Source organism: Macrotis lagotis, chromosome 4, assembly GCF_037893015.1.
Source record: "Macrotis lagotis isolate mMagLag1 chromosome 4, bilby.v1.9.chrom.fasta, whole genome shotgun sequence".
Lineage (NCBI taxonomy): Eukaryota > Metazoa > Chordata > Mammalia > Peramelemorphia > Peramelidae > Macrotis > Macrotis lagotis.
This window is the reverse complement of record NC_133661.1, coordinates 236557470-236578372: the sequence shown is the minus strand read 5'-3', so window position 1 is coordinate 236578372 and position 20903 is coordinate 236557470. Positions and strand designations below refer to the sequence as shown.

General features: G+C 33.8%; 1 long non-coding RNA gene across 2 annotated transcripts in view; it reads left to right on the top strand.

The window, feature by feature from the left end:
• Nucleotides 1-20903, top strand: part of LOC141522276 (uncharacterized) — a 113399-nt gene that overhangs the window by 52295 nt on the left and 40201 nt on the right. The window contains exon 2 of one of the 2 annotated variants that reach the window (XR_012478178.1): nt 17357-17458. The exons of the other annotated variant lie outside the window; for it this stretch is intronic. This is a non-coding gene — a long non-coding RNA (uncharacterized LOC141522276). The remainder of the gene's footprint in view (nt 1-17356; nt 17459-20903) is intronic. 2 annotated transcript variants of the gene reach the window in all.

Genomic DNA, 20903 nt, shown 5'->3' with positions numbered 1-20903 from the left:
GGAATTACAAGCTCATGCATCTAAAGAATGCAAGAAAAACGGAAATTGGGTTCAGGCTATCACAGAGCTCAAAAATATTTTGAAAATCAAGTGAGGGAGATGGAAAAAAAACTGGGAAAAGGAATGAGAAAGATGTAGGAAAAACATGAAGAAGAACTCAGCAGCTTAGTCAAGGAGATCCAAAAAATGCTGAAGAAAATAGCATGTTAAAAACCAGCATAAGTCAAATGGATAAAGCAGTTCAAAAAGTTATTGAAGAAAATGCTTTAAAAAGCAGAATTGGCCAGATGGAAAAAAGAGATAAGAAAGCTCTCTGAGGAAAACAAATCCTTCAGATCTGGAATGGAGCTGAAGGAAGCTGCTGACTTTATGAGAAGTGAGGACACAATAATTCAAAATCAAAAGAATGAAAAATTAGAAGAAAATGAACATCTCATTGTAAAAACAACTGATCTGGAAAACAGATTCAGAAAAGATAATTTAAAAATTATTGATATACCTGAAAGTCATGATCAGGAAAATAACCTTGAAATCATTTTTAAAGAATTCCTACAGGAAAATTGCCCAAATATCCAAGAAGCAGAGAGCAAAAGAGAAATTGAGAGAATCCACCAATCTCCCTGAGAAAGAGATCCAAAAAAGCTACCCCCAGGAATATTATAGCCAAGTTCCAGAACTCCCAAGTCAAAGAGAACATATTACAAGCAGCCAGAAGGACACAATTCAAATATCATGCTGCAGTCAGGATCACACAGGACCTAGCAGCAACTACATTAAAGTTAGTAGGGTTTTGAATGGAATATTGCAGAAGACGAAAGAGCTCAGAATGCAACTGAGCATGAGCTAACCAGAAAAACTGAATGTCCTCTTCCATGGAAAAAGCTGGACTTTCAATGAACCAGGGGAATTTAAAACGTTCCTATTGAAATGGCCAGAGCTGAACAGAAAGTTTGATCTACAAAAACAGGACTCAGGTGAAGCACAGAGAGTGGAGGAGAAGGGTAAAATGTGAGGGACTTAATGATGATGAACTATATGTTTTCCTGCATAGAAAAATGATACTTCTCATTTAACAAAGCAGGTAGAAGGAGCTTTTATAGATGAAACATAGTAGAGAGCTGAATTTGAAGACTCTATTCAATAGAATATACTGTACTAGAAGGGACAGACACTCAGAATTTTCTATGACTTTGATAGAATGATTTAAAAAAAAACACTACCTCCCTAAAAAGGGGGACAGGAAAGAGACTGGAGGAGAGAGGGGATTAAATGGGGTAAATCCCATTGCACTAAGAGGTTCAAAAAACTTATGGTATCAGAGGGGAAGAAGGGAGCAGAGGAGAAACACCTGAATCTTATTCTCATAAGACTTGGATTAAAGCCAACCTACACATACTCAGTAAACTTATAAAACATCTAACCTTTCAAGTATCAAAAGGGGAAAAGGGGAGGAGGGGATGGAGAAAGGGAAGGGGAATGGGGGGAAAAGGGGAAATAACAAAAGGAATGGAAGGGAAAAGGGAAAAAGGAAAAGGGGAAAGAAAGGGGAGGGTGTGATATAGGAGGGTCAATACACTGAAGAGGGCAGTACTCAGAAAAAAAATACTGGGGAATAGGGAATAAGTGGGGGAAGGGGGAAAATACAAACAGAGGGAAGATAGCATGGAGGGCTAGTAATTAGTAATCATAACCAATATGAATGTGAATGGGATGAACTCTCCCTTAAAACATAAGCAAATAGAGTGGATTAAAAACCAGAATACTACAATATGCTGCTTACAAGAAACTCATTTGAAGCAGAGAGATACATATAGAGTAAAGGTAAAAGGTTGGAGCAAAATATATTTTGCTTCAGCTGAAGTAAAAAAAAAAGCAGGGGTAGCAATCCTTATCTCAGACAAGGCAGAAGCAAAAATAGATAGCATTAAAAGAGATAAAGAAGGAAACTTTATCCTCCTAAAAGGTACCATAGCCAATAAAGTCATTTCAATAGTGAATATATATGTACCCAGTCGGACAGCACCCAAATTCTTGGAAGAGAAGCTGATAGAACTATAGGAAGACATAGACAGCAAAACTCTACTGATAGGAGACCTCAACCTCCCGCTATCAGATCTAAAGAAATCTAATCATACAATAAACAAGAAAGAAGTTAAGGAGGTAAATAGATTGTTAGAAAAATTAGATATGGTAGACTCATGGAGGAAACTGAATGGGGATAGAAAGGAATATACCTTTTTCTCTGCAGTACATGGAACTTATACAAAAATTGACCATGTACTAGGACATAAAAACCTAATGATCAACTGCAGAAAGGCAGAAATAGTGAAAACATCTTTCTCAGATCACAATGCAATAAAAGTCATATGCGATACTGGGCCAAGGAGATATAGACCCAAAACAAATTGGAAACTGAATAACCTCATTTTAAAAATGAGTGGACCAAAAAACAAATTATAGAAAGAATTAACCATTTTATCCTAGATAATGATAATAATGAAACAACATACCAAAACCTATGGCATTCATTCAAAGCAACTCTCAGGGGATATATTATAGATCTAAATGCTTACATGAGTAAATTGGAGAAAGAGGAAATCAATGAACTAAACATGCAACTAAAAAAATTTAGAGAAAAAACTAATAAAAAATCCACAATTAAATACCAAATTAGAAATTCTAAAAATTAAAGGAGAAATTAATAAAATCCAAAGCAAAAAAACTATTGAAATAATAAATAAAACCAAATGATGGTATTTTGAAAAAAACAACAAAATTGATAAACCTCTGGTCAAATTGATTAAAAGAAAGAAAGAAGAAAACCAAATTGCTAGTATCATAAATGAAAAAAAGGTGAACTCACCACTAATGAGGATGAAATTAAATAATTTGAGATTATTTTGTCCAACTCTATGCCAATATATTTGATAATCTAATTGAAATGGAAGCTCAAGTTAAATGAAGAAGAGATTAAATACCTAAACAACCCTATCTCAGAAAAAGAAATTCAACAAGCCATTAGTGAACTCCCTAAAAAAAAATCTCCAGGGCCTGACGGATTCACAAGTGAATTCTACCAAACATTTAAGGAGCAATTGGTTCCAATCCTATATAAACTCAATGGAAAAATAGGGAAAGATGGAACTCTGCCTAACTGTTTCTATGAAATAATATGGTACTGTTACCTAAACCAGGAAGAGTTAAAACAGAGAAAGAAAATTATAGACTTGTTTCCCCGCTGAACATAATTGCAAAGATCATAAATAAAATCTTAGCAAAACTATTACAACAAGTCATCACTAGGATAATACATTATGATCAAGTAGGATTTATTCCAGGAATGCAGGGTTGGTTCCATATTAGGAAAACTGTTAGTATACTCAATTATATCACCAACAAACCTATCAGAATCCATATGATCATATTAATAGATGCTGAAAAAGCTTTTGACAAAATACAGCATCCATTCCTATTAAAAACACTAGAGAGTGTAGGAATAAATGGACTGTTCCTTAAAATAATTAGCAGTATCTATTTGAAATTATCAACAAGCATTATATTCAATGGGGAGAGGCTAGAGGCATTCCCAATTAGATCAGGGGTGAAACAAGGATGCCCAGTATCACCACTACTATTCAATATCATATTAGAAATTTTAGCATCAGCAATTAGAGAAGAAAAAGAAATTGCAGGAATAAGAATTGGGAAGGAAGAGACAAAACTCTCACTCTTTGAAGATGACATGATGGTCTACCTAGAGAAACCCAAGAAATCATCCAAAAAACTACTGGAAGCAATTAGCAATTTTAGCAAAGTTGAAGGTTATGAAATAAACCCTCATAAATCCTCAAGTTTTCTATATATTTCTAGCAAGAAATAGCAGTAAGAGCTAGAAAAAGAAATCCCATTCAAAGTAACCTCAGACAATATAAAATATTTGGGAATCTATTTGCCAAAACAGACTAAGAATCTTTTTGAAAACAATTATAAAACTATTCTCACACAAATTAAATCAGATTTAAATAACTGGGCAAATATCAACTGCTCATGGATAGGTAGAGCTAATATAATAAAAATGACAATTCTACCAAAGCTAAACTATCTGTTTAGTGCCCTACCAATCAAAATTCCAAAAAATTACTTTAATGAGCTAGAAAAAATTGTAAGTAAATTCATATGGAGCAATAAAAAGACAAGAATTGCCAGGAGCTTAATGAAAAAAAGTGCAAAAGAAGGTGGCTAAGCCCTACCTTATCTTAAATTATATTATAAAGCATCAATCATCAAAACTGAGTGGTATTGGCTAAGAAATTGAGTGGTGGACCAGTGGAATAGACTAGGTGTAAAAGCAGGAGATGATTATAGTAATCTGCTGTTTGATAAACCCAAAGTGTCCTCCATTGGGGCAAAAACTCCCTCTTTGATAATATTTTCTGGGATAATTGGAAGTTAGTATGGAAGAAACTTAGATTAGACCAACACCTCACACCCTTTACCAAGATAAGATCCAAATGGTTACAGGACATAGACATAAAAAAAAACTATAAGCAAATTAGAACATCAAGGACTAGTCTACTTGTCAGATCTATGGAAAGGGGAACAGTTTATGACTAAGGAAGAGTTGGAGAACATCACCAAAAACCAATTAGATGATTTCGATTACATTAAATTAAAAAGCTTTTGCACAGATGAAACCAATGTAAGCAAGATCAAAAGAAATGTAGTATACTGGGAAACAGTCTTTACAACTAATGATTCTGACAAAGGACTCATTTCTAAAATATACAGAGAACTGAGTCATATTTTTAAAACAAAAAGCCATTCCCCAATTGACAAATGGTCAAAGGATATGCAAAGGCAATTTACAGATGAGGAGATCAAAGTAATCCCTTGCCATATGAAAAAATGCTCTAAATCTTTAATTATTAGAGAAATGTAAATTAAAGCTTCTCTGAGGTACCACCTCACACCTCTCAGATTGACCAATATGACCAGGAAGGATAATAATCATTGTTGGAAGGGTTGTGGGAAATCTGGGACACTATTACACTGTTGGTGGAGCTGTGAACTCATCCAACCCTTCTGGAGAGGTATTTGGGACTATGCCCAAAGAGCAACAAAAATGTGCATACCCTTTGACCCAGCAATACCACTACTAATTCTATACCCTGAAGAGATGATGAAAAAGGGTAAAAACATGACTTGTACAAAAATATTTATAGCAGACCTGTTTGTGGTGGCAAAGAATTGGAAATCAAGTAAATGTCCTTCGATTGGGGAATGGCTTAGCAAACTGTGGTATATGTATGTCATGGAACACTATTGTTCTATTAGAAACCAGGAGGAATGGGATTTCAGGGAAGCCTGGAGGGATTTGCATGAACTGATGTTGAGTGAGATGAGCAGAAGCAGAAAAACACTGCACATCCTAATAGCAACATGGGAGTGATGTTCAACCTTGAAGGACTTGCTCATTCCATCAGTGCAACAATCGGGAACAATTTTGGGCTGTCTACAAAGGAGAGTGCCATCTGTATCCAGATAAGGAGCTGTGGAGTTTGAACAAAGTGCAAGGACTATTCCCTTTAATTTAGAAAAAAACATATCTTATTGTCTGATCTTGTTACCTCTTAGACTTTGTTTCTTAAAGGATATGATTTCTCTCTCATCACACCCAATTTGGATCAAGGTACAACATGGAAACAAAGTAAAGACTGTCAGAGTGCTTTCCGTGGGGGGGGGGGAGCAAGATTGAGGGGAGAACTGTAAAACTCAAATAATATCTTTAATAAAAATAAATTAAATAAAAAGAAAAAAGTTATAATTTATAGTAAAAATGTAGTTAATGGCTAAAAGGGAAATGTAATGGTAGTAAGAGAAAGGAAAGGTAGAATAGGCTAAGATATTTCATATAATAAAGTTTTTTATTACAATGAGCTATTGCAATGATGTGAAAGGAGGGAAGGTGGTGGAATAAGGGAAACTTTGCTGTCATCAGAGGCGACTCCGAGAGGGAATATATATACTCAATGGGGTATAGACATCTAGAATAAGAAGGAGAGAAGGGGAATGGGGGTAGGAGGTATGTGAGTGATGGAGGAGAGGGTAGACCATGGGGGAGAGTGGTTAGATATACCACATTTTCTTTTTTGCTTCTTTCAAGGGGCTGAGATTGGATGGCTTGTCCAGTACCACAGGGCGAGGTGGTTTCTGGCCCTTAGGGGTGGTATGTGGGCTTGGGGCCTCTTGGCCCCAGTGTCAGTGATCAGTGTGCTGTGCCACTCAGCTACCCTACAGCACATTTAAGAAGAGGGAGAGAGTGAAAAGAGAGAGAAAATATAGTGTATGGTAGTGGGGAAGTACAAATGGAGGGAGCTGCGATCAGCAATGGTAACAGTGAAAAAATATCGAAGTAGCTTTTGTGATGAACTTATCCTGAAGATTGTGATCCACCTGCAACAGAGCTGGTGGTGTTGGAACACAGACTGAAGCACATTTTATTATTATTTTTAATAGTAATAGTAGCAGCAGCAGCAGCAGCAGCAGTAGTAGTAGTAGTAGTAGTAGTAGTAATAGTTGTCATATTTGGGGAGGGGTTTACTGGAGAGATGGAGTTGGGTGGCTTGCCTTGGACAGCACACCTGGGTGATTTTTGGGTGTCTGAGGCTGGATTTGGACCTGAGTGCTCCTGACTTTGGTGTCAGTGCTTTGTCCACTGCACCACCTGGCTGGCTATTATTATTATTATTATTATTATTATTATTATTATTATTATTATTATTATTATTTCGTTTTGTTTTGTTTTTTTATTTTGGGTTTTGCAGGGCCATGGGCTTGGGGTGGCTTGACCAGGGTCGCAAAGCTGGGTGACTGTTGGGTGTCTGGGGCCGGATTTGAGGTCAGGTGTTCCTAACTCCAGGGCCAGTGCTCTGTCCACTGTACTACCTAGCTGCCCCTATTATTGTTATTTTTTATTTAATTTTAATTTTTCCTCTTTCCTTTATTGCTCATGAGGGTCTATATTTTGGGGGGAGGGAATATTTTATTTACCTTAAAAATAATATTTTGGTAATGTATATAAATCATTTGTAGAAAAATAAAATAAATATAATAAAAATTGAAAAAAATTAAAAAGAAGGTAAAAAAAGAAAATGCCCTCTGCCACATGCTCATACTTATTTGCTCATAAAAAAATGGGAAAACTAATTTATTTTTCAAGGTCACATGTCACCTCCTTTTAGAAACTTTTCCTAATATTCCCTTAAAGTAGTTAAATTTAAATTAAAATAAATTCACCAGCCACTATTAAATGACTATTATATATATGCTAGGCATTAGACATACTGAGGTAACAATGGAAATTTCTCCCTGTAATAAGTTTATATACTTCTGGAAAAGTAACATATAGTTGTCATTAATCTTTTTTTTTTCCCAAAAGGAACCAACAACAAGAGTCTTCGTTTAATTTGATTAAGAGAAAATTGCACAAAGTCCTTAGCCTCACTCTCTAAAGACCAGTGACAGAACAAATGTTAAGATGAATATGAGTGGGGCAGCTAGGTTATGCAGTGGATTGGAGACCTGCCCTGGAGTCAGGAGGACTTGAGTTCACACTTAATAACTGCCTAGCTGCTTGATCTTATACAAGTTACCTAAACTCCATTACCTTGCAAAAACAGAACAAAACAAAACAAATAAAGTTGAGTATCATTGGTCTAGGATCCAGTAGAGGATCTTGGCTTATTCATTTCCTGACAAAGTTCAAAGTACTCCACAACTTCAGCTTCAGCATCCTTTATGGTCACTGGAAAAAACTGTTCTGTTCCCATTCTTTTTTTTTTGTCAAGGCAATGGGGTTAAGTGGCTTGCCCAAGGTCACACAGTTAGGTAATTATTAAGAGTCTGAGGCCAGATTTGAACTCAGGTGCTCCTGACTCCAGAGCTGGCGCTTTATCCACTGTGCCACCCAGCCGTCCCTTCTCTTCCCATTCTTACAGGGGAAATGTTTATGTAGTTGAGGTGGTCATCCTCCTAATTTGCTGACACTTCCGAGGCTTATCACTTCATTCTTATTTAGACCTTATGTCTAGATGTTTTACTGAGCATGACTACAATGTGTGCTACTGTCTTTTGAAGCTATAGATGAAAGAGGATGTGCAGCATTGAAAAGAGCTTAATCAATGCTTATTCTACATGTGTCAATCCTGCCTGAATATCTCACAAACCCATAACATATAAAACATATAAAATATTTAATAATACCAGTTTTAAAGGAATAACTAAAAGGGAATTCTAGATTCATCTGATAATTTGATTTTTAATATATCAAGTGAACATTGTAGCCATTTTTCACCTTTATATTTAAATTATTTGGATGAATTTCATTTCTCTCTCCTATTATACTTTAAACTCTTGAAGACATGGAAATATATAAAGACTTAAAGGTTCTACTGGTAAAATTAAGAAATAATAGTACTCTGATCTAAAAACTCTTTGTAAATTTTTTTTTGTTTGAACATTGACTAGAATGATAAAAAGTCTTTCTTTGGAAAATTAATTGACTAGAATACACAATTTATCACAAATAGCATTTGTTAATTTGATGATTGACCCGTCTAAGGGTAGTTCCTCCTTTGTCCAAAAAGAAGTTAATATTAAGTGAAGATTAAGATAATGTTTGTTAATAGGAAGACCCTTTGATTTCCCCTGGAGTATATTTAAGAGGAATGGGTCAACATAATGGGTATGACTATTACTATTTTTTGGGGTGGGGTTGCTGGGTGGATGGGGTTGGGTGACTTGACTGGGGCTTCACAGCTAGGTGATTGTGGGGTTTCTGAGGCCGGATTTGGACCTGGGTGCTCCTGACTCTGGGGCCAGTGCCCAAACAACCAAACAATCTGTTATGATCTTTTAATTTCTCATTATTTCTATCAATATTATCTTAAATCAATCTGAAGTAAATATACATGCTATAAGGTATGGAAATTTATGACTATTTTTTGGAATATTTATCCACTTATACTGATTGATGTTGATGTTTGTCCTTCATTCTAGAAGAAGACCATGATATTGGAGGAGGTGATACCAGGAAAGCAACTGAACTGGATTTGTTTAAGGGAGTTTCAGCTAAGTTACCAATCATCCTTTCTCCTCCAGAGCCCTCTGGGTTCAGTGATCAGATGTAATTCAAGACTACTGGAGAAGTGGCTTGCTAGTGTCACTCAGCCCAGATTCAAAGTCCATTCCTCCTGACTCCAGGGCCAGAACTCAATTCATAGCTTCTCTCCCCCTATACTAGATTTGACTTGAATATTAGATTAATGATAAATTATTAAAATTCTTTCTGGGATAACTACAATCAAAACAACAAAAATCTTGTGCTTTTTTCATTGAGAGGAGTAAGGGATTTTGTACATATCTGACACTAAGAATAAGTTTGGGAAAATTAGGTAACTTTTTAAAGAGGACACGAAATTCTGAGGGGGAAAAAGGAAATTATTCAGTTTTTCACTAACATCTTTATCCTATTTATTTCATTCATAATTGCTCAATTTTTTGTCTCAAGCTAAACAAAGAAGGGTTTAGAAAGCATTCTCAAGAACTTCAGATAGAATAATGTAAATTAAGAAGTGATGATATATGAATAGAAATATACATTAAGATAAAGTATAATGTATCCAGATCCAAAGCCAGGACAAAAAAAAAATTATGATATGGCAACTAGAGCTGAAGACATACAGAGTATAGAAAAGAAATACAATTCATGGTAGTATTTTTTCTCTTTTCTTTTTAGGGAATATTCAGTCTATAACCATTGTGTTGACATAGCCAACATCTGACTGGAATGAATTTTCTTCCATTGAAAACTAATCTCATGACTCTAGTACATTTCATTTATATTATTAGATCATGTCCCTTAATGGTCCTGACAAGTGTCCAGTCTACATTGGACTGAATTCAAATAGAAAATCATTAATCATTCCTTAAGTCATCAGGTCAGTTTTATTGGACTTAATTTAGTGTGACAACATCATTTTTTTTTGTTATGGGGCAGGTAACTGTCTATATGTCATGCTGAGAGACTTTTGGGGATGCAGAGACTGAGCAATACATCAGAATAACTATTGTTTATTTTCTTCTCTTACAGAAATTAGTAGCATGACATTCCCTGTGCAACAAATAGACAAATAGAAGACAATGTTTAATATACCATCTTCATAGCATTTTCACATCACTTTAGCGTCTAATTCATATGGTTGTGTATTAGGAGGTCATTGGATAAGTATATGTATTGCCACCAAAGAAGTCATAAACTACTATATTTATTGTAGTCTTTCTAAGAAAGGTAAAAGGAAAGAGAATGAAGACACAGAAACTTGTGTCATTTTGCCACCTGGAAAGGAAAGTAAAAAGCATGAAATGTAGAAACACATACAAAGATAAAATGTCAACTGAATGCTAGAGAATTTAAAACATTTATGTAATAATGTATAAAACACAAATAAAGGAACCTTTTGTTTTCTGTGGTAATTTCTTTATGGGAAATTGCTAAAACTCCTGTAGATAAATCATTTATTTATTGGAGAATATTTTTCGATAAACCAGTATAACACTAAAATAGAAGAATTATACTAAATGACCTAAAAAGATTATTTCAGCACTAATTTCTATGAGTCAGAAGTAATTCTCTTTTACAATCCTCTTGCTTGTTTCTGGGGTGAGGGAGACACCCATAGATTGATTGTCATTATCCCCATTAGCTAACTTGTATGCATTGAGTAATGGACATTTGTAGAGTTGTTTGTCTGTTGCTTAAACTCCAGTGGCCCAAGATGCCTTTGTGTGTTTTATTTATTCACTCAGGATAAATAATGACCCCATAGAACAGGTGATTTCTCTTTTGATTTAGTCAATTCACTAATCCTCCCCCCCACATTTTTCTCTACTATCCAATTACCCTAAAATTAACAAATGGCAGTTAATATAGTATCCTTGTTTAATCTTCATAGTTAAATAGCTAGTGCTTACACTAATATTTCATAGTATTAAAAAGTAAAGAACACCATTCATATTCCTGGTATTTGTAAAGAAGTCAGTCATAGGATATGGTTACACTGAAAATATCCCAAATTTTCTTATGATCCTTCCAGTACAATTGCTCAAAAGTGTTCTGATGTTAAGGAAAGTTCATGTCTCCTAACTTTGCCATTTAGGAAGAATGTTAACACTAAGTTCATGTGCTATAAATTCCAGACAAAATGAATTGGTAGTCCAAGGAAAGTGTTCAAATCCTGCATCAGTTTAAGCATAGGCAGTTCTCTGAGTTTCAATTCTACATGTAAATGACATTTAAGAGACTTTCCAACACTTAATGTATGATGCTATGGTTCTAAAATATTATGTCAGTCACTTGAAATCTGAGAACTTTGGTTTTTCTCATTTATATGAATTTGTTATTCTAAAAACATTATTTTTATGTAGAATATTTTTTTCCAATTACATATAAAAATAGTTTTCAACATCCAATTTTCTAAAATTTTTAGTTATAATTTTTCTGCTTCCCTTCATTACCTGTAGATAAGCAGCTTGGTGTAGATTATACATGTATAATCATATTAAATAAATTTCAATGTTAATTATGTTGTGAAAGAAACAGAAAAAGCAGGAAAAATGATAAAAAAAAGAAATAAAGTGAAAACAATATGCTTCAATTTGTGTGCAGATGCCATCAGTTTTTTCTGTAGATGTGTATAATATTTTCCATCACAAGTCTTTTGGAATTGTCTCAGATCATTGTATTGCTGAGAAAAGTTAAATCGTTCATAGCTGATCATTGTTCAGTGGTGCTGTTACTGTGTACAATAAAATAGAGTTTCTTTAAAGGGAGTCTTTAGATACATTTTAGGGATACATGAACTTGAATAAGAAAAAATGCAATTTCATTTTTATTAATGTCTAATGGACTTTTTAGAAATTATTTCATTTGCTTAAATAATATTTTAAATGAAATGGTTGATAGGCTTCAACAGAAGGATAAAGACATTCATAACAATAAATAAGTCACTAAACCAATTTTGTAATCTTCATGGACCCATTTAGATGTCTCAATTCAAGCACAATTCAAACAAAAAATCTTCTAAGAAATACTTGACTGCAGTACCCTACATAGAGAACACAGTCATTTGACTTTATGGGAAGTTTCAGCAAGTTAATTGTAGTTCAAGACGAGCTGTGAGAGAAAGACCCTGGACAGCAATCCAACACTAGCTTTTATTGAAAACTATGGGGGGGTGTCATCCATAAGGGAAGTTCCTTCTAATTCCAGCAATAGAAGGGAAACTCCCAATTCATATCCTATAGCATTAGATGAATACAGAGACTTATAAAAGAGAGAACCTCACGGGAGAACCCAGGACTGGAAAATGATTAGAACCCCTTGAAGAAGGTACCTATTCAGGTTACTATATTCAGGAGTTGGAAGCCCTGCCCATATTATTTAGATATGTAACATGAAACTTAATTCCCAGCTTTATGAACTGGATGAGATGAACAAACCAAGAAAAACTCTGAATACATGATAGGATATTCAATGCCTATTATGTACCAATCATTGTGCTAAGCACTTTGCATATATTATCACACTTGATCCTTTCAGCAAACCTAGAAATTGGGTAACATTGTTATCTTCATTTATAACTGAGATAGAGGTGATTATTAGTTACTTGTCCAGGGTCACAAAATCTAGGAAGAGTCTGAGGTTAGATTTGAACTCTTACTCCAGGACCATATTAATATATCATCTAGTTGTAAAAGTAAAACATAGGATTAGAGATTATATTGAAATACAATCATCAGAGTTTTGAAATTTGGCAGATACAAACTAATCCTATTTTATAGGATACTAATATTATTAATAATATTCAACACGAAAAATTTTTCCTTAGTTATAACTATGAAAAGTAGACTTATCACCTCACCTAGTTAATATGAGTAACAAAGAATAACATGCCAAACCTAGATTTTTTACAAGTTCATAGAAGTGCAACACAGTTATGGAGAGATGATTCATTTGGTGTCCAAAGGGGGTCAAAATCTTTCCTCAGAAATGTACTATTTACCATATATGATGTTAGGTTTCACTTGACCTCATGAATCTCAGTTCTTTATCTGTAACATGGAGTTAATTCAAGTTACCAAACTTTTGGTAATTTCTCATAACCATAGTTTATTTAAATCCTCAATTAAAAATAATTGCAGTCACAAATTCTCTATATGAGTGTCCTCAGTTTTATTTATCTATCATTCTAACTTTTGCCCTGGGAGAGTTGTTATCTATTTTTTATTGCTATTTTGTTTGGGTTTTTCCTAATCCCTGATATGCAGCAAAAGTAAAGGATATTTACCAGGAATAGAATTTTACTTTCATCTTAATTACATTGAGAAAATTCATGAAAATCAAAGAGCTATGTACACTAATTTCTCTGTAATTGAAATTTCATTTTGCAAATGATTGGTATTTGTTCAATTTATTTTCTTCCTTGAAAAAAAATTCCTGGACCTCTCAATAACCCTCCAAACTCCTCTCATTTGCATTTCCTAGAAGATACAAACTGTCAAATAGAAGATGAAGCATCCTAAATGGTGACTTAGCAGATAAAAGAGAAGCATATATGCTGAGAATAAATCACTCAGTTTTTATTTGGCATTTTTTCTTTTAGAAGATAAATATGCTTTGTCTTTGAAGATAAATAATGAGTACAGTTAGGTGAGATGCAGCCTTGACTGAACAACACAGACCCAGATGTTTATACTTGGTTCAAAGTGGTGTCTTATGTGCTTTACACACTGGCATCCCTTAGGCCCTGTATCTGGGGAATTGTAACTATGAGGATCTGAGTGCTTTTCTAGTTTTAATGCTAACCACCCAACAGTACATTTATCTGTAACTGGGGAGAGGGCAAGAAAGATAAGACAAAATTAAGCTCAGTGGCAATTTAGCACATAAGTTCTCTGACTCAAACCCTATTTCTTAGAAACTTATACTCCAAGGGCAACTTGATGGCACAGTGGATAGAGCATTGGCCTTGAATTCAGCAGGATGGTAGTTCAAATCCAACCTCAGACACGTGAAACTCATTAGTTGTGTGATATTGGGCAAGTCACTTAACCCTGATTGTCTCACATCCAGGGCCATCCTCAATTGTCCTCATGCATACCTAACCCCTGGATCCAGATAACTCTGGAGGAGAAAGTCAGGCTTGTGACTTAGCACAGGATCCCCTCACTGAAATCTAATTCATGTGCTTATCATGGCATTACCACTCTAATTTCATATTCTTGGAGAATGAAGGACACATCATAATCACCATCATCATTGTCATCATCATCATCATCATCATCATCATCATCATCATGTGCCAAGGTGGTTGTTGTTATAGTTGTTATTGAATCGTTTTAGTCAGATTCAATTCTTAATGAGTCTCATTTGGAACTGTAATGGTAAACATACTGCAGTAGTTTGTATTTCATTTTATACATCACTTTTACAGATGAGGAACTAGGACAAAAAGGGTTTACTTACCTATGGCCACACAGTTATTAACTAATGGAGGCAAGATTATTAGCAAGTAATATTTCTGTTTTCCAAACCCAATGCACACAGATGCAGCTTTAAAGAACCTGGATGAAGAGAATTCAAAGGTCAAACTTTGAACCTCAACAAGCACTCATAATTGAACCTAGATTTCACACAATGGAAATTGTCTCATCCTTAATTCATTGTTCTGCTAATGCAAAATGGATTTATAAGGAAGGTTCCCTAAGAGTTCCATATTTTCTTAAAATGTTGCATTTAAAAGTGACTTACTGATCCACCACTCTATTTCTTAGCCAATACAAGACAGTTTTGATGACTGATGCTTTATAATATAGTATAATTTTAGATCTGTTAGGTTTAAGCCACTTTCTTTTGCCCTTCGTTTCGTTAAAACCCTGGAAATTCTTGACTTTTTATTTCCATATGAATTTACTCAGAATTTTTTCTAATTGGTTAAAGTAGTTGTTGGGGGTTTTGATTATTGGTATATCACTAAATAAATAGTAGAATTGACTAGGTGAAATAGCAGGAAATGATTATAGCAATCTGCTGTTTGATATGCCCAGAATCCAGCTTTTGGGATAAGAACTCTCTCTTCAATAAAAGCTGTTGAGACAATTTGAAATTAGTATGGCAGAAACTCAGATTAGACCACCACTACCTCACACCTTATAACAATATGAGATCAAAATATATACAGGATTTGTAAATAAAAGACAATATTATAAGTAAACTAGGAGATCAAGAAATAGTTTTATCTTTCAGATCTATGGAAAGAGAAGCAGTTTATTAACAAGGAAGACATGGGGCACAACATAAAAAACATACTAGATAATTCTGATTCTATAAAATTAAAAAAGGTTTTTCACTGACAAAACCACTGTAAGATCAAAATAAATGTAGTAAATTGGGAAACAATTTTTTTACATCTAGCATTTCTGTCAAGGGACTCATTTCTAAAATATACAGAGAACTGAGTCAAATTCATTTTTCTAAAAAGCCATTCCCCAATTGACAAATGAAAAAAGGATATGAAGAGGAAATTTACAGATGAGGAAATCAAAGCTATCCATAATCATATGAAAAATTTCTCTAGATCACTACTTATTAGAGGAATGCAATTTAAAACATCTCTGAGGTACCACCTCACACCTCTCAAACTGACCACTATGACCAGAAAGGACAATGATCAGTGTTGGAAGGTATGTGAGAAATCTGGGATACTAATGCATTGTTGGTAGAGCAGAGCTGTGAACTCATCCAACCTTTCAGAAGAGATATTTGGTATTATGCTCAAAGGGCAATAAAAATGTGTATATCCTTTGATCCAGCAATACCACTACTGGTCTATACCCTGAAGAGATCATAAAAAAGGTAAAACTATCACTTGTACAACAATATTCATAGAACTCTATTTGTGTTAGCAAAGGATTGGAAATTAAGTGAATGCCCTTCAATTGGGGAATGGCTTAACAAACTGTGGTATATGTATGTGATGGAACACTATTGTTCTATTAGAAACCAGGAGGGAAGGAAATTCAGGGAGGCCTGGAGGGATTTGCATGAACTGATGCTGAATGAGATGAGCAGAACCAGAAGAACATTGTACACCATAACAGCAATATGGGATTGATGATCTTAATGGAACTACTCATTTCATGAAGTGCAATAATCAGGGACAAATTTCTATCTGGAATGGAGAATATCATCTGTATCTAGAGAAAGAACTGTGGAGTTTGAACAAAAACCAAAGACTATTGCCTTTAATTCAAAAAAAAATTATCTCTTTTATTTTTTTCTTAAGGATATGATTTCTCTAAACACATTCAATTTAGATCAGTGTATAGCATGGAAACATTCTAAAGATGAGAGATTTGGGGGAAAATGTAAAATTAAAAAATAAACAAATTTATTTTAAATGAGACGCAACAATAAAAAGGGAAAAAAAACAAATTGTTCACACTGGAAAAAAGATGAAACTTGTTTCCTTAAATAGATAACTACATAAGAAATTGAACTTTAAAAACAAAAACTGATACATGAATATTCCAAAGCTTTCATGGTGGAAAATACTATCCACCTTCCAATGAAAAAACTAATGGCTTCTAAAGACAGATGAAAGCTTACTACTTTCACATTATTTTTACTTTTGGATTTATTTTCTTTTGATCTGTTTCTTCTTTCATAGTATGATTAAAATGGAAATACATTTTAATTGCCTGTGATACTGGTGAAGGAGAAGTAAGGAGAGAGAAAGGAAGAAAAATTTGGAATTCAAAATGTTATGAAGAAGAATACTGAAAAGGGTCTACATGTAATTTGAAAAAATAAAATATTACTTAAAAGCGAAAAAAGTAACTTTTAATTTTTATTGTTGTTGCTGCTATTGTTGCTTTTAAATCTATTAGGTACACAATTATTGATAGTTGATTTTTTAAAGGTCCGTTATTCATTTTTGTTTATATTGTTTACAAAGAAATACCAAAAGTTCCCTTTTGACCTTTGAATAACTTTTCTTTATGAATATGTTAGTTTTATATTTGGGGCCATAATGCTGATTTGGAAACTATTTCTGCATTATATGTTTCCAGTGGATTCCATCATTTTAAGTGGGCTGCCATCTGAAGCAGCTTAATACTGCTTGTTTGTTCTTTTTCAAAGAAGAACATATCATCAGGAAGGTGTTATGACAACCACATGAATTAGATTTGAGTGAGGGTTACTGTGCTAACTCAGCAGTCTCACTTGATCTTACAGGTTCAAGTGGGTTCAGTGGCCAGATATGACTTAAGATGACTGTAGATGGCTTTGGATGCCAGGCAATCCGTGTTAAGTAACTTGCCCAAGACAACATACCTGGTAAGTGGCACATGTCTACAACTGGATTCTTTTTTTTTTTTTGGCAAGGCAAATGGGGCTAAGTGGCTTGCACAAGGCCACACAGCTATGTAATTATTAAGTGTCTGAGGCCGGATTTGAACCCAGGTACTCCTGACTCCAGGGCCAGTGCTCTATCCACTACACCACCTAGCCACCCCTCCACTGTGCCACCTAGGTGCCCCCTACAGCTGGATTCTTATGCTTGTCCTCCTAACTTCAAGGCCAGTGCTGCAGCCATTACAACACCCAGCTGTCCCAAAGAACTTTCCTAAAGGCACTCTATTGATCTCTGATTAATAGTTGTGATAGTCTTAACAATGGAAATTCATCATGTTTTGAGATATATTAGAGAAATTATTTAAAAATTCAAGCAAATAGATGTTCCCAATATTAAATTCAGATTTTTTTCCTCTGACAATATGAAAACCAAACTCCTACTATATAATTTTTGATATTTGTCATATGCTATTCTCTTGAAATTTTTGGTTTTATTTTATTTTTAAACTTTATATCTCCTGTACTTACACAGTAGGGCATTGTTTATATAATAAATTTTGTTAAAGTACCATAAAATTTGGCACATTTTCTGGTTTATAATTTTTGGGGGGTTGCTTTTCTTTAATTTCTTTCAATCACATAGTTAAATTTCTTGACTGTTATGTCACTCCATGTGACATCATAGAAAAAAGGTCCAAACTATTTTTTTTAAATATGATCTCATCTTCACAACAAATCTGGAAAATAAATGATTGTTTCTTTGTCTTTTTTTAACCTATGGAGAAAATCTAATTCAAATACTTTGAGCAATATACCCAAATTTCTGTGATCAAGGATTGTGGTATTAGCATACTATTAAAACATTTCAAAATTCAAGATAACAAAAAAATATGGAATTTGAAATATATCCTTCCATTTGCTTTTGGTTTAAGTTCCTTCATGTTTATTTTTTGGTTCACACTTCCCAAATTACTATAGGATTCTGTGTCATTCAAGTTCAGAGAGAACAGAATATTCCAATGAATGAAACCTTTAGATATGTAGTAGACATTAATTGTTTCTTTAGAGATTTAATGAAATGCCAAAAATTGGAAAACTTAAAGAAAGACATACTAATTATCGTAGATGTTATGAAATAAAAATAATTCTATTCTTACATGATGATGGACTGGTTGACCTAGAAGATATTATTTAATAATTGTCAATGATTCTTATTCTGTGTTATCACTTAGGAAGTATGGTGGGAGAATGGAGAGTATGGGTAGAAATGATTAGACTGCCCTCCAGTAGTATCAATATTATGATAAGAAATAAATAAGGCATTTTTGTAGCAGGAAAACATTCATTCATTCATCTATTTGTCTATCCGTTCATTTTTATTCATGTAGAGTCTTTAATATTTGCAATGAATTTTCTCGGGAATTTTCTTTTTTTCTTTATTTTAAAAAAATTTAGTATTTTACTTTTCCTTACATTTGAGATCAATAGTTGATAATTTTTTTTGTAAAATTTTGAGTCCCATTTCTTTCCCTTTTTCCTTCAACACCCCCATCCACCACTGAACAGTAAGCAATTCAAAATAAGTTACATAGGAGTAGTTATGCAAAATAGTTCCATAGAAAATAACATAGACTCCCATAGAACCCCCCAAAAAAGTAACCTCAAGAATAATGAGAAATAATGTGGTTAGGTGCTGCAGTGGATAGAGCACTCTCCCTAGAGTCAGGAGTACATGAGTTCAAATCTGGCCTAAGAACTCTTAATAATTACCTAGCTGTGTGGCCTTGGACAAGTCACTTAACCCTCATTGCCTTGCCCCCCAAAAAAATGAGAAAGGAAAATAGTACAATTTAATCTTTATTTAGATTCTGTTGTATTGAATCATTCTATTTTTGAAAATAGTTAAGCCATTCACCAATCATCTAACACTATTTCTGTTATTTTGTACATTTCACTTTGCATTAGCTCCTAATTCTTCTCAGTTTTTTTTTGAGAACATTACCCTTGGCCTTTAACATAGCACAATAATATTCCATCATAACCACATATCACAATTTGTTCAGCCATTCCCCAATTGATGGGTATTACCTCACTTCCAATTCTTTTACACCAGAAAAGGGTTACAATAATTATTTTTATAAACAGAGGTCATTGTCTATTTTTATTTCTTTTGGAAAACAGATCTAGAAATGTATTGCTAGGGCAAAGGATTTACATGATCATATAGCCCCTTGGACAAAATTCCAAATTACACTACTGAATGATTTCTGTATCAGTGTATTAATATTTCATTTTTCCCCTTCAAGATTTGTCATTTTCTTTTTCTATCCTATTAGCTAATCTAATGGACATGAAGTAGAATGTCAGAGTTGTTCCTATTTACATTTCTCCAATCAGTAGGGTTTTTTTTTTTTAACATTTTTTCATATAACTAAAGATTTTTTTTTATTATTTATCATGAATACTCTTCATATGCTTGGATAATTTATCAGGTGGAGAATGGATCTTATTTTTATAATTTTGACTCACTACTCTATATATTTAAGAAATGACACCTCTATCAGAGAAACTTGATTCAGCTTTTTTCAATTACTATTGCTAGCTCAATTTTCTTCCATCCTTTCTTCCCCTTTTATTGTAATATCTCTATTCTTTCACCCTGTCTTTACTCAAAAGTACCTTACTTCTGAACACCCCCTGCTTCAAATTTCTCTCTCTTTTATCATCCCCTTCTCTTATCCCCTTACCCTCCATATTTTTTGTATTTTAAGATAGATTTCCACACCTACTTTAGTTTTCCTTTCTTTGAACCAATTCGGATGGGAATAAGGTTTACTAACTCCTCCTCTTTACTCCTCCACTACAAAACTTTATTTTGCCTTTTTTGTGAGATAATTTCTCTTTCTTTTTCTTTCTCCAAAAATATTATTTTTTATCCTTTTATTTTATTATTTGATTTATCAACATATTTTCATATTCAACTCACTCCTGTGCCCTCTGTCTTAAAACACTCCTAACAGCCCTAAAAATAAGGAAACTTTTATGGGTTACAAATAGTCTTCCAAAGTATGAATGTAAACAGTTTAACCTTACTAAGTTCAATATGAATTTCTTTTTCATTTTTAGCCTTTTATAATTGTCTGGTTTTAAACTTGAAAATCAAATTTTATATTCAACTCTAATCTTTTCATCACTAATCCTTGAAAGTTATCTATTTCATTGAATATCCATTTTCGCCTAAGGCATAATACTCAGTTTTCTTATGTAGTTGAATCTTGGTTGTAATTCTAGCTATTTTGTGGTCCAGAATATCACATTATAAGTTATCTAATCCTTTAATGAGATGCCACTAATCACTATGTTATCCTGACTGTGTTCCCATTATACTTTAATATTTATGTCTAGTTGATTACAATATTTTCTCCTT